We start from the raw sequence: 16,410 nt of genomic DNA, 5'->3' as shown, positions 1-16,410 counted from the left end.
CAGCTTTGAAGAAAAAGAAAAAGCAAAACAAGTTGATTTGGACAAACTATGGACCTCAGTTGCTCCTGAAGCAAATGGTTTTGACTTTGGTAGAAACATCCAAGAAGAAGATGAAGTAGAGAGAGTTGGACAAGAGATTGCAGTAGAAATCTCAAATGAAGGTCCAAGTGTTATTGAAAGTGAGCCAATCCAAAGTCAACAACCCTCTCAGACTGAAGAAATGTCTCAGTTGCAGACCCTGTTTGACTCATTGCAGCTAGGAGGAAATGAGGCATCTACTTCAGGACTCAATCATGTTCAAACTTCTACTGAAAATCAAGACAGATATGAAGATGAATCTGTTGAGATGAATATGACAAATCTAGAAGCAGAAGTGTTTGTACCACCAGTTGTTCAAACTACCTCTGTTGAAAGAAATCACCCTGCAGAGAACATCATTGGAGACCTACATGAAAGAGTTACCATAAGTGCATCTAAAAGAGCAAATATCTGTCTGTATGCCTATTTTCTATCCCAAGTTGAACCAAAGAATATCAATCAAGCATTAAAGGACAACAACTGGGTGGAAGCTATGCAGGAGGAATTAGCTCAGTTCAGAGACTTACATGTGTGGGACTTGGTGGACAAGCCCAGAGGCAAGTATGCAATTGGTACAAAATGGGTCTTTAGAAACAAAAAGATGAAAGGGGGATAATGATTAAGAACAAAGCTAGATTGGTGGCTCTAGGGTGTCTACAAGAAGAAGGAGTAGATTTTGAAGAGAGACTAGAGGCTATCAGGATTTTTCTAGCATATGCAGCATCAATGAACATTAAAGTCTATCAGCTTGATGTAAAATATGCATTTCTAAATGGAAAGATAGATGAAAAAGTTTATGTCACTCAACCTCCTGGATTTGAAGATCCAATTCATCCAAACAAAGTCTACAAGCTCAGCAAAGCACTCTATGGACTACATTAGGCACCAAGAGCCTGGTATGATGAGCTTTCTAACCATCTGTTAGAACATGGTTTCTGTAGAGGGGCTATTGACAAGACTTTGTTTTACAAAAGAAAGGGAAAAGATTTGCTACTGCTGCAAGTGTATGTGGATGACATAATTTTTGGCTCAACAAATGAACAAATGTGCAAGGAATGTGAGCAAGTGATGAAGTCCAAATACCAAATGAGCTCAATGGGAGAAATGAATTTCTTCCTTGGACTATAAGTGCAACAGAATTTTCATCAACCAATAAAACTATGTTCAAGAGATTCTCACCAAGTTCAAGTGCCAAGACTTCAAGACAGTGTCAACACCAATGGACACACATGAGAAAATGGTATCTGATGAAAAGGGGGAGCCAGTGGACCAGCATGAATATAGGGCCAATTGATGTATCTCACAGCATGTAGGCCAGATATTATGTTTGCTGTGTGTGTCTGTGCAAGATTTCAAGCAAACCCCAAGGTGTCACATATGCTAGCAGTGAAGAGAATATTCAGATACTTGAAAGGAAAACCAGACTTGGGAATTTGGTATCCAAAGAACTCTTCATTTGATTTGATGGCTTATACTGACAGTGACTATGATGGTTGCAACATGAGTCAAAAATCAACTTCAGGAGGATGTCAGTTTCTTGGGAACAGACTCATGTCATGGCAATGCAAGAAACAAACCACAGTGTCAATCTCTATTGCTGAAGCGGAGTACATTGCTGCATCTGCCTGCTGTGCACAGGTTCTGTGGATTCAAAACCAACTGCTGGATTATGGTCTGAATTTCTTACTCACACCTATTTTAATTGATAATACTGTTGCTATGTTCATTGTTAAGAATCCAGTCCAACATTTTAAGACTAAGCACCTTGAAATTAGACATCATTTCATTAGGGATTGTCAGGAAAAAGGACTTATAGAAATGAAAAGGGTAGACACATCTGATAATCTGGCTGATTTGTTCACCAAACCTTTAGATAAAACCAGATTCCATTTTCTGTTAAAATGCCTATGAATGATTAATGCTGATGAAGTCTGATTTAGGATGTGTGCTTAAGTGAGGTGCTTACTGATGATCTATGTTACTCACTTTGAATGTTTGCATGATAACATTGCTGTGCTTGAATGATTACTCAAATTGCATGAATCATGTTTGTGACTGCTCTTGTGTGGAATTTCTGTTAATCTTAAGAATTACAGCTGTTAGTACTTTGATATGTGCTTGCGCGATGAATTTTTATGATTCTAAGTACTTCGAGCATGAATCTGTGCTTGCATGATGAATTTTTTTCTAAGTACTTCGAGCATGAATCTGTGCTTGCATGATGATTTTTTATGATTCTAAGTACTTCGAGCATGAATCTGTGCTTGCATGATGAATTTTTGTGATTCTAAGTACTTCGAGCATGAATCTGTGCTTGATGAGCACAAGCATAGGCTTCAGTAAGACTATTCTAAGTCACTCGAGCACAGATGTCATTGCTCAACTGCTCGAGCATAGAATGCAGACTTGAAAACTTTTGCAAGTGTTTCGAGAATGCAGACTTGAAGATGGGTGTTTAATGCTCTTCGATCATAAACAATCCATACTTGGAAGCTTAGGATAACTTATTCCTTGTAACTTCTTGCTCGAGCACAAAGTTAAGTCTCTCGAGCACAATCATACAATTGATTCACTTCTAAGGTTGCTCGATAGATTTTCGAGCATGCTCGATGAATTTCTGAGCATGCTCGACAGACTTAAGTGATACTTTGTTGTTTCTATGCTATCTGAAAGTCTGTGTTTTGATTCTGTGAAAGTGTGTGCTTAATTGCAAATGCTTAAATGACAACACTATCTTTAAAATCACTGTTCTTTAACTGAACTTTCAAAAGGAAAATGGTTTTTAAAGGGTAAAAGAGTTTTTGATTAAGTAACACGGTTTTGGTGATCATACAAGAGAGATGATAACATTATCCAAGTTCCTAATCAGGAGTGAAAATTGTATTTCAAGTGGAAATTGAATCCAACTAATATGGGAAATGATAGTATATTGTCTAATCTTCTAACTCATGGATTATAGGCTTAAAAGATTTCTGTTCAGTAAACTGACAATTTGTGTAGCTTCTTCTCATGAGTGTTGTGATCTATGTGATACAAATACTATACTCATGCTATGTTTGATGTGGTGATTCATTTGAAAACTAAGGTATGTTTCCTTGCACATCTCTCCGAATGATAGGCAGAAAGGCAATTATCCAATCATACACGAGCCTGTTGATGTTTTGGTATACCAAAAACAGTTTATCAAATTATGAGCAGCTACTAAATAGCTATATATATATATATATATTTGAAAGTTTATAATCAGAAAATGAAGCAAATGAGAAAGCGTGAAAAAGAAAATGAAATATGCTTCAAAATCGTTAATGATAAATAAATATATCATGACCTTAAGGGGCACTAACAGAACTACAAGAGTGGGGCATTCAACTAAACACTCTGAATGAAAGACATGTAAGTCCGGATGGCTTGTAAGTCCAACGTTCAACCTTATGGTCTGATATCTATGTATCTTATTATAAATTAAACTGCTCGGAAAAATACAAATTTTTGACCAACGCATCAGGGGGTTGAAGTCAATTCGGGGTGATTCGGAGAAAGCTAAATAAGCTTTGAGAAGAGATAAGGAGCAACTAAAGTCTAAAATGTGACCATTCTTACTCAAGCAACTAATTGAACCTTAAGCATATCACAAAAGTCATAAGAATCATGCTAAGAGCATACACCTAATGTCAGCCTGACTTAAGTCATAATACGGCTGAAAATGAAGTGGTGTGAAAGTTATTGGACAATCTGATCCCATGTTGAGATCTTTCCAATTAATTGACATAACTTTTTGAACTGGATTTTGATATCTTGTTCACCTTAAACCCAAGCTTGAGCAAACGGAATGATTTCATTAACTTGTAATCTTAATTATTGCAAAGTTTGAGTGTGATCTTTGTCTTAACTTCTAGGCAAATGATATTGACTTCACCAATGATATCTGTGTTTGTTCTAAGTATTTTCGAGTATGATCTAGGAATTAGACTGTACTTCGAGCTTGCTTTTAATGTGTTTTGTTATCTTTGATCTACGAGCACGAAGATATACTTTGTTATTTTACTAAGTATCTTCGAGCATGATTGCATGAGTAAGTATGATCTCAGGTCTACGAGCACGAGAACTGAATGATAGGAAACATTTTAAGTGTTTCGAGCAAGGTCTGTGCTAGGTGTCTTAGTTAGAGGATTGAGTTTCGTACACACTAGGGTACCAGATTTCTGTGCTCGAGTGCGGGATTTGGAAGGATTGTTTTAAGGCTTTCGAGCACACTGTACTTCGAGCACACAGGAATGCATCTCGAGCATAGGGAATTGACATGATATATTTCTAAGTATACTCGAGCAAGCATTCTACCATGTACTTGTGTACAGGGGGACCCAGCTTTTATTTTGGCTGTATACTCGAGCAAGGGAGGTACATGTAAATTTGAAATTAAATGGCAACTGTCGTGTGCTAGACGACAAATCAAGGTACCGTACCACCAAATCGTTAGGTATAAAAAGGGGACTTAGAAAGTTTTTCACACATCTTTCTCTAATTAAACCTAGACGAAAACCCTCTTGCTCGTGCTATTTCCCTCTTGCTCGCTGGTCTATTAGTCATTAATTTCACTTTGATTATAGCCATTAGATCTGTTTCGACTTCGGTAAGACATCGCTGTTCGATAATTGTCGCACCGATTTTGAAATTAGGGTTTCCAATTGAAAAAATTGACTAACTGTTTACTTGTTTTGTAGGTACGAATATTACTACGGAACAGGTTAATTGAAGACGCCATTAAACATCTATCTATTCCCATATATTAGTTCTGCAACTTTGTGTACTGACAACTCTTCTTGTTCTTGCAGAACTGATGGCCTTCAAATTTGAAAAATGGCATAATATGTGTGCTCGGTTGGAGACAGATGATGACAACCGTGAGTTGGAGCCAATGATAAACTTTTTGTGAAACTCCAATCTAAGGGTGGCTTTAACTACCGACCCCACAATATACAGAAATCATATTTCAGATTTTTGGGGGTCTGCAACATATGTCAATGACGTAAATGGGGAAAGAATTGAGGCGTCCATTCTAAATCATGACATTGAGATAACCGAAGCCTCAATCAGAGCTGCACTGGACCTTTATGACAATTTTGAGGATCAGCCGTCCTACTCGGTCCCTAGATTACTAAGAGTTTTTCAATAGACTATGGGCTATCAGGGAGGTGTTAAGGAGGGACAATTTCAAAAGGGAAGTTTTCCTTTAATCTACAGGTTTCTGATTCATCACATAATCCAGTCCTTATCTCCTCGGAGAGGGACTTGGACTTTATTGAGCAGAGAGCTTGGGACTCTCACTGTCGCCATTCTTTACCAGCAACCCTTCAACATTTCAAGACTTATTTTTCAAGGGATGATCTCTAACGCAGAGAAGCATGTTACTCAACGATTTCTGATGTATCCAAGGTTTCTTCAAATCTTAATAAACAGAGCCTTACCAGACATTCAAAGGACAGGGCAGATTTTGAAGTTGCAAGACTCAAATATATGCAAACGTATGAAGGATGCTCAGAGTAACTTCATTGAGATGATGACTGGGATGTACTCCCATGGTTACTCGTACCTACACTGGGTGCCATTGATGTACCGAGGACCCCTGGCAACAGTGATGAGGAAGATGGTGATGATAATGATAATGATGATGATGATGGTGCAAATGGGGGAGATGAGATTGTTATTGACAATGCTGCTGATGCACAGGTTGTAATTGAAGAGACTGTGTATGAAATTGGTCAAGAAGCTCATGAGCCAACTGATAATGCTGATATTCGTTCTTCATCTGCCACAACTGAGCCAATTGAACAAGACATACCTACCCATCCTCAACCTACTACAGAACCAACTGAACCTATTCTCCCAACCCAAATCCCAAAACCATACAAAGTTCCATCCTCTGAAACCGCAGAATCTGAACCATTCTCTGAACCAGCTCCAAAACCTAATGCTGAAACCCCACCATCAAGTCCAAATCTTTACGATGTTGTGTGTGAAAATGCTAAACTGGAGTTTGAGAACATAATGCTAAGAGAAAAGAATGCCATTTTGGCTGCAAAGAACTCGGCTCTGGAGATGATCTCCAATGCAGAGAAGCATGTTACTCAACGATTTCTGATGTATCCAAGGTTTCTTCAAATCTTAATAAACAGAGCCTTACCAGACATTCAAAGGACAGGGCAGATTTTGAAGTTGCAAGACTCAAATATATGCAAACGTATGAAGGATGCTCAGAGTAACTTCATTAAGATGATGACTGGGATGTACTCCCATGGTTACTCGTACCTACACTGGGTGCCATTGATGTACCGAGGACCCCTGGCAACAGTGATGAGGAAGATGGTGATGATAATGATAATGATGATGATGATGGTGCCAATGGGGGATATGAGATTGTTATTGACAATGCTGCTGATGCACAGGTTGTAATTGAAGAGACTGTGTATGAAATTGGTCAAGAAGCTCATGAGCCAACTGATAATGCTGATATTCGTTCTTCACCTGCCACAACTGAGGCAACTGAACAAGATATACCTACCCATCCTCAACCTACTACAGAACCAACTGAACCTACTCTCCCAACCCAAATCCCAAAACCATACAAAGTTCCATCCCCTGAAACCGCAGAATCTGAACCATTCTCTGAACCAGCTCCAAAACCTAATGCTGAAACCCCACTATCAAGTCCAAATCTTTGCGATGTTGTGTGTGAAAATGCTAAACTGGAGTTTGAGAACATAATGCTAAGAGAAAAGAATGCCATTTTGGCTGCAAAGAACTCGGCTCTGGAAGCTGCACTGCAGGAGGCGTTATTGAAAATTCAAACCCTTGAGGGCCAGTCTGAGGTTGAGAAGACCTCAGATGCACCAAAACAGGGGAGAATATTGGTGTTGAAGAGGAGGTTGGACTTGAAGAGGAGGTTGGACCAACTGATGCTTTGAACATGCTAAACTAAGCATATAATGATGGAGAATCATATGTTGAGGGAGAGAAAAGTGGAGAAGATGAATCTGAAAAAGAAAATTTAAAAAGGAAAGAAAAGGGCAAGGGGGTTGCACTTACAGACGATGACTTACACCCCCTGCCTCAACAAACAACAGTTCAGATGACATTTTGTTTAAAGAAAATGTAGTTGATCAAGACATGGCTGAGGCTGAATCCGTGAAAACAGCTATAGAATTGATGAATGAAGAGTTGGAAGCTTTGGAAAGAGAAAAGTTAAATCAAGAGGAGGAGGAAATTCCTCAGGAGGTCATAGAAGCCTTGATTAAAATGAAAGATAAAGAGGAGGATGATGAGAGGAGATTAAGAGAAGCTGATGAAGCAATCAAGGCTACAACTGATGCCTTGAAAGAAAATTTGAATGTTGATCAACAAGAACCTAAACAAGAAAAGGCTGCAGAGCCTTTGATCACTGAGCCTGAAGAGCCTGAAATAAATGAGCCAGAAATTAGTTTGGGACCAGTTAGTCAAGAAAAGGATGAAACAATTGAAGTCTCAGCAAGCACAATGGTTAAATTGATCATTATGAGGGATCTTACACTGATTCTAAATAATCCTGAAAGACATCACCCATAGATTGTGATGGCAGCAAGAAAAGCTCAGTAAGACTTTATAAACTTGAGTAAAGGAGAACCAGAAGTAGAGGAATATGTTGAACCAACTAAGCCTATTATTCAAGAAAGAAACTGAAGAGACTCATATGAATGAAGCCGGTCTTGAAGATTCAGAATCTGTGGATGAAGAAATCATAATGGAAGAACCAGAAGTTGAAGAACATTAGCCCAACTCACCCACTACATCTCAATCAACTCTTAAAAGAAAGGACCCAACTGAAATCGAGACACCAGAGTCCAAGAGACAAAAGTCAGTAAAGAAGATGGTATACAAGTTGAGGTTAAACAAGCTTGAAGAAATAGGAAGAGCTCAATCCAAACAAAATGATGAACCAATGATTGAGGCTCTTCATAACCTTGAAGAAGTGGTGGACTTGGATGGTGAAAGTGAAGATGAGGAAGAATTGAAGGAAGCTGAAAAGACAAATGAAGATGTTAAATATTTGATCAGCTTGGGTTATGATCCTCTTTATGTTCAAAGACTATCAAAAGAGGATGTGGCAAAAGAAGCTGAGGGTTGGAAAGTAAGGAAAGGAAAAAGGGAAGTATTGATAAAGGCTGGTCACAAGCCTGCATTCCTCAACTTACAACCCTTTGACAAGATTGATAATTTGTATAAAAGGGCTCTCATGGAGGATCTATCTGAGCATGTGAGAAAGGTGTCTAAGAGAAAGGAAGAGAAAGAAAAGAAATTAACAGAATCTGACAGCAACAAGAGAAGAACAGAGAAGAAGGCAAAGGATGAAACAGAGTATGAATCCTTGAAAGCAAAACATAAGGATATCAAATTCCTTCAGCTGTATGCCTATCATTGAGGAACCATCAGAAGCAAACTCATCTGGTAACAGTCAGTCAAGATTCAAAGTGCAGCTGATTGAAGATGACAATCAATCTACTGGAAATGGGCAGTCCAATTACTTGTCAGGACCGTCCGTCGGGTGAAACCTTAGCAAAGGTTTGACAAGAACACACCGACTCAAATACTCAAAAGACCAATTGAATATCCCGGCGGAATCAGGATATCCAATGATTGAGAATAAAGGATTGTGAACAGATATCAAACACAAAATAGTAAATGATAATCAGTAAATGCTCTTTCAGAGACAAAGATTCACTATATTTAATGATTCGTCGATGGTACAGTGAATGGAATGTCTAGGGTTTTGTGTGACGGCGGCGGCTCTTGTATGATGAACAAAATGGAATGTTTTCATAATCAGTGTGTGCCTGCCTCTGTCTCGAAATCCGTTTCAAAAACCCGTTCCCTAAAGGTACCCTAGGACGTCTATTTATAGGCCTTGACTTTCCTTTTCAGAAGTCCTAGTCATTACATAATGAAAAGATAAATCTAATACAAGTGTTACAGTCCTCGAGCAAGGTACATACCTTGCTAGAGCAGACTTCCTATACTAGGTGTGCTCGATGAGTGTCCTCGAGCAGACTTTACTTAGAATATATTCTCTTTCGAAGAATACATATTCCCTTTGAGTAAGCTTCATTCCTCTTGACTTGTCCATGCTTTGCTCGAACTAGTCCACCGAGCAAGCTCATTCTTCTTGATGTCTTCAGCTTTTCTTATTCAGCAATCTTTAGCATGCTCGGATGTAAATCTTGCTCGGTAACTGAACTGTGCTCGAAGTCTTTGCTTTGATTCACGTGACATCCTCTTATTGCATCCATGCTTGTCCCCATGTGCTCGATCATCCTGTGCTCGTAACACTTGGCTGGAACTTGTATGATCAAGCTGTTTGCTCGATTGGCAATCCATGCTCGATAGAAGAATACTCTTGCTCGTTGAAGTGTAGCTTGCTCGAAGCCTTCAACACTTAGAAGAATCAACCATTTAAGGTTCAGAACCTTGCTCGAAGTAGTAAAAACCATGCTCGATCTTCTGGGCTTGCTCGAATTCCATACTTAGCCATTTCTGAGGAGGTTGAGAAGATTCCAATCTTCCTTGTAGAAAATCCAACCCAACAGTGTTTTAAGTCTTAACTTTCGAATTTTTGGTGTTTAATGCTAGTGTTTTGAGTCTTAATCAATTCCTACTTGCTACAATTGTTAGTGTTTTGCAAGTTGCAAAAGGATAATTTGTTAATAGTATGAGAGTTTACTGAATTGTTAGTTTTAAAGTGCTATATATATAAATTTTGCATGATATTAAAATTACCATATCCCACCAGTATCTCATTACGATAACCGATATATTGAATATCTGTTCTAGACTGATATCCGATATTTTTCCACATTAACTGCTTAGATCGAAACTAGATCTTCAAACATCGACATTGTGCCTTCAACCACCAACATTACAAGGTCCCCAACAGAAGTTGGTGTGACACAAAGAGAGAGACATTAACTAATGTCCCAGTTATACTTATTGCAACACTAACTAATGTCCTTGTTAGACTTACAACGACATTAACTAATGTCCCAGCTAGACTTGCAGCAACACTAGCTAAGGTCCTTGTCAGGATAATAGAGAAACTAGCTAACATCCCTACCAGGATAATAGAGAACCTAGCTAATGTCCATGTCAGGATCATAGAGAAACTAAGTAATGTATTTTTTAAATTTGATGTGGAATTAAGACCTAATGGAGGTTAGACGACGGTTCTTGTGGCACTAGTTAAAGCAACCGTGTCGGGGACACTATTTATGACAATGGCGTAAATGCGAGATAGAGTTCGATTACTTCCAATTATCTCAGTTAATGTTAATAGTTATTTTTTTAACAACAGTTAAAAGATTAGTATTCAGAGAAGGATTGGAACAACTAAACTCAACAAGGTTAAATGAATCAGGTGAGTTCTAGCCCTATTTTCTTTTTAACGTTTTGGTGGCTGTATGCATACTCATGTGGTAAGAAAGATATTATGTGTTGCTTTTACTAGTAATATATATATCATATGATAACATGTGGATGTACTTAACTGTATATGAAGAATAAATGCATGTATTAAATTATCTACTAGCTTTTAGCCCGCGTGTCACACGGGTTTATTAGGTTTTTGTTTTTAATCATTTTGCAATTATATTTTTCTAATTAATTGCTTTATCTTTTAACCGTGTTTTGTTTCGATTTAATATGCATATATTTGTTTGTTATGTTAATTTTATTTTTTAACGTTTGAGCTATTTCAATTGAGAATAGTAGTCTTATAGTTGGTTGGAGTTGAAGTTTATAACTGTGGTCTTTGTATTAATATGAGCATGTTAATAGTTAAGTTATAGTTTGTGGATTGTAAGTATGTTTGCATTGGATTGGTTTGAGTTTCCTTTTGAACACTTAATTTCATTGACTTGTAGACTAAGTGTTCTTTGACCTTCACCTTAGAACTTTCAGGTTGTCTTATGAACATGCAAATATGTAAATCCTTTGACCTTCACCTTAGACTAAGTGTTCTTTGACCTTCACCTTAGAAGTTTGTTTTAATGTTCATCTAATGTGGCTCTAAAGTTTTATAAGCTACTAGAATAGTAATGATCCTTAAAGAGACTGTTTGTTAACATACAGAATTAGGTTCTTTGATAATTTATTCCCTCTTGAATATAACATTTAACAGTCGATGGAGTCAAGATTATGAAAAATAGTTTTAATCTGTTTAGAAGTCTTCGGCGGTAGGTGAATAGGTGGAGTGGGTGATCTGGCTACTCTAGTAGGTAAACGATACTGACTGTTAACTTCGTTTTGATCCCTGCGTGGTGACTTGGGTAGATAACTATCGCATCTGTAGCCGGACAGATCAGGCACATTTCTAGGTAGCTCTCAACAAATAACTTCTTCTTCCACCTCTCCCTCCTCCTCCTCCGGTTCCTCTTCTGGGTCCTCCTCTTCTGGATCCTCTTCTGGATCCTCCTCTGATTCTTCCTCTGGATCCTCCTCAACAGAGATTACCGGTTCTTCTTCCGGTACCTAGTCGTTTTTCCTTGACATGACTCTGCACAAAGGTTAGTTATAAGAATAATATCTATTGCTATCGCTAACTGTTGTCGAGAAGATTAATTAATTACACCAATTTAATATTAATTATATTATAATATAATATTAGTTTTATTAAAGTTTTAATTGTAATTATTATTAAAATCAAAACTGAATATAAATGAATATAATATTCATAATAAAATTTACCGTCATCAACAGTATCGTACGTACACGTATTCATACACCTTGTTCCAAATAAGCACGTATGAGTGTTACATATATATATACTTTCACATTACCTTTTATACACATATGTTGCTACTTTTACCTAACCACAGGTTCTGCGACTTCTCCCCGAATTCCCTCGTACAAGCAAGTCTGTTATTATGTTCCGGATCACAATAACTCACTTGTTTTACAAGTTCATCCCGACATCCATTTAAATATTTCCCAGAGTTAATCGAGCCTACGGTTATATTTTAGGTACCCTAAGGGATAACCTAATCCTTTATAACCAATAGCACATTGCGGAAGCGTAAAACGGGAATGTAACAGACACCTCTGGTATCAACACATTGTTTATAAAGAAACATTACTAACTAATTTACAATATATTACATTTCCTTGTTTTATCATCGTTTTACAGTCTAGGTGATACAAACCAAACTAGTTCATTAACTATACGATCTTACTACTAACTTCCTTACTTCTAGTCACATAGCATTAACCACACACCTTGGGCAAGTAACAGATCACCAAATCATTCCGATTTAGGTACACCTGAAAAGCAGTTTAAAACGGGTCAACTACTAGAGTTGGTGAGTTTCACTAGTTTCAAGAAAACATTAATGAGTATTCATAAGTTAACACTTGTAATCATGAAATAAGTATGTATGTATGTATGTATGTATGTATGTATGTATGTATGTAAATGATGTAATTATGCTAAGCTACAGTGAAGCCTTGACTGTATGTGCTACGTGCATCCATTTCCTATGCTCAATCAACCACTGTGGCTCCCCTTCCGCCCACAACATGCCCTGGTAGCTATGTCTAACACTACATAGCCTGTTTGTGTAAATATGGTCATGTGCAAACGGCGCTATGTGACACGGCAACCAAGCCGATTCCGTTTGGGTTTGTCAAACCAATAGTACTATTTACAAGCCACCGGCTCGAAGTTAATCACTGTGATCGTGAGGACTTTCGTGTGTTAGCACTTAGATAATTCACATCAATACATGTTTCAGGTATGTATACGTAATCAAACATGCTTTTCACCCCAAAAGTTCGTAAAACAGTTTAGAAGTGGGGTCATGAAACTCACTGTTTAGTAGACAATCAGTAGCACGTCGGTTTGAGGTTTGTATAACTTGAAATCTCGGTTTCCTATAATCAATATTATAATAATATTAATATATTATTATTATTATAATCTCAATACTAAACTGGGCTGTATAACTAGTCTGGGTATAGCTGGAACGCCCAGAAAGTGGCAATAGGCTTAGGTTGTGATGTTGTTCAATGTCTAATACTTAAAACCGAACTTGGCTCAGATTCCCGTTTTCCCAACTGGGCCAAGTTGTTCGTTTACGCGTTCAGAAAACAGTTATGGGAAAATAAGCTTGGGTAAATGTATTGGTTAATAAAATGATTAAGTTATAAAGAAAGATCACATATTGGGGTCCCGGATTAGCCACGGGGCCCATTTTTGTTTATTCAGTTTAATTTAAGAAGAAATGCACAAAACATATGAATTTTGGGATCATTTGGAGAAGACTAAATTAGCATAATTAATTAATCGTTAATCATTACATTATGAAAGTTAGCCACTTATCAATTAAAATGTGTAGATTGTTATAAACATATTTCTGGAATTATTTACTGATTTAATAATTTATAAAAATTCATTTTATCTGCTATATTTCGCCTGAAAATAGTCCGTTTATTCACATATGAATTTTGGGATCATTTGGAGAAGACTAAATTAGCATAATTAATTAACCGTTAATCATTACATTATGAAAGTTAGCCACTTATCAATTAAAATGTGTAGATTGTTATAAACATATTTCTGGAATTATTTACTGATTTAATAATTTATAAAAATTCATTTTATCTGCTATATTTCGCCTGAAAATAGTCCGTTTACCCCAAAAAATTTCCAAAAATTCCACAAAAATTCCTGAATACTCAAATCATGTCCCAAAACAACCTGTATTAATTCCAGAATGTAAAAAGCTCATGCGATATTCTTTTCGACCCAAATTCGGCTATAAAAATTCACACGAACGCATATACACAAAACACCTTTAGTCTTCTCCAAATGATCCCAAAATTCATATGTGATGAAAATAAATTAAATATGAGTTCCCAGAAAATTTTCATAATTTTTGAAGCATTTTAGCTATTTTTCCCAAATAAACATCCCAATTCGGTAATAAATTAACCAAATATTCTCGGATGGTCGAAAAATTACCAAATTTGAAAAGAGACTCATTGACATGGTCCATGATGTTACTGAAATATTTCAAGGCCTAATAATATGCACATCATAACCTTAACCTAAATAGCCCGTAAGCGAGTGTTTCGGCATTACCTTAGCGGTTTTGGTTCGTTTCCGCCTTTCTAATCAACTTTTCAAGCTCTTGTGCTCCTATGTAGGCTAGATACAAGTCCTATATCACAAACCAAGCAAGTTTCATCAATAGAACAGCCCTTTAACTTAGGGTTTCGGCTAGTGCGCAAAAACAAACTTTTGAACCGTAAAAACGCCGTTTCAACCCTTTAATCCGTGTTTATGGCCAAAAAAACTATCAAACCAGGTTCCTTACCATGTGAATGATCAAAACATGTTTATGGACCATTTTTAGGATTTTTACATGGTTAGGAATGATTTTTGGCAATCAAACTATGTTTATTTGGTATTAATCAATGTTAACAAGTGTAAAAGTAGCTTATTTAAGTTGTTACCTTAGGGTTTTGGAGAGTTTATGGAAAAACTGACTTGTAGCTGCTTGGACTTTAGTTTTTATCAACTAAAATGCATAAACAAGCTTACATAACAAGTTTTATAAAAAAATGGGGGGTGGGGTATGCTGGCCGATCGGAGGTCTTATGGGCCTATTTTGGCCCAATTTTCTGATTCTAAAGGCCCAAAAACGAAAAGCCCAGTCCAAATTTAGTTCTGGTTCGGTTTTTGGCGCGAAAAAATTATCGGGTGCGTTAAACAGTGCGAAAACGAGTGTTTTTCAGCTAGTTTTGAGTAAAATTATAAAAACATACTATATGTTTGTAAAAATCAAAAATATTTTCACGGATCGCTTAAAACATTTCAAATAAGTGTTTGGTAAGTCTTTTTCGGCTTAACGGATGATACAATGCTTGGTTTGTAACTAACTTTTTGCGTTTAAATCTATAGCGGGTAGTTAAACGAGCATGTTTTCGTTTAACTTGTTTGCTATCGAACTAAGGCCATATTACTAATATTTTAGCTTATATTAAACGTATAACACTTATAGATGCCCCCCTCGGAATATCTGGGTCTTAACCTGACCCATTCGGTTAATTGTTCATTTGTTACGTATAAAGCGTTTGTTTGCTTAATCGGTAAATACATACTGAGGTGTACCTTGTTTTGGCTCAAATGTCACAAGATCAGTAATGAGTGGCCCGACGCAAATCGAGCTAATAGAAGTGGACCTGCCTGCCCGTTGAAAACACTCGGTGACACTATACCCCAAGGAAGTTGAAGACGACATAGTGCAAAAGGTCATGTCCCTCAATTGTGCAATATAAATGAAAAAGGTCGCGGAACACGACATTGCCTACACTGTCGCCACGTCCTCCAAGAAGTTAAAGATGACATGGTGCAAAAGGCGGTGAAGGGGGTCGATCAGTAGGGTGGCCTTTGATAACCGGCCATCATGAGGCTCGCTAGTGACACGAATCCAAAACGCATGCTTTTCTATGGAGCTCAGAAAATCCTGCAACCCATTAAATAACTCGCTTTCCAACTCTTCGTTTATATTCAACTCGATTTTGCTGGAGAGGATGGCAAGGGAGCAGGTGTGCCACTTGTCCCCAAATCGAAAACAGACCCCCCCGTTTTTGTCATATACATCGGGAATCGAGGGGCATATGAAAAAAGGGGAAAGGAACTCCAAGGTGAGCTCTAGATAGACGGGTCGCTGAATGTTGAAAAGCCTCCTCCATGGTGCCGTAAGCAGGGCCTCAAACCTAGTATGTTGATTAATTTGCTCAAGCGTGCCATAACATACAAAACGCCCTGTGATGATACGGTCACGCCTCGCCCATAATTCACACAACCGGCCAAGAGTAGATCGACTTTTGGTGTTGTTCCCGTTGAACCAGAGGAATGGATGGCCGAGTCCCGACATCTAAGCAAAACAAAGGATGAATTAGCAAAAATAATCGAAAAGAAACGAAAAACTGGTTGACTAACCTTTTGGCATGGTCATGCCAAAACAGTGCACAACTGTGCACGCTGGCATGACCATGTAGTTGGCCGTGCAAGAGACTCCGGTCAGAGATTAGGGCCGGCACGACCGTGCGGTGGCATGGCACGACCGTGCGAAACCAACAAAGGAGGTACAAACGGCTACACAATATTTTGGCCAACATTTTCAGCCAGCATGATCGTGCCAGATCTGAAGAAACCGTGCAGACGGTGAATCTTGCCGGAATCTACCCTAATCACCCAAATCAAATTCAACCAAGCATAAAATAGTCAAATTCAACCCTAAAACTAAC

Source organism: Bidens hawaiensis, unplaced genomic scaffold (genome assembly GCF_021521415.1).
Source record: "Bidens hawaiensis isolate Kalapana, Puna unplaced genomic scaffold, B.hawaiensis_p1.1 tig00005189_1, whole genome shotgun sequence".
Taxonomy (NCBI): domain Eukaryota; kingdom Viridiplantae; phylum Streptophyta; class Magnoliopsida; order Asterales; family Asteraceae; genus Bidens; species Bidens hawaiensis.
The sequence above is the reverse complement of the archived record's forward strand: the minus strand, read 5'-3'. Positions refer to the sequence as shown.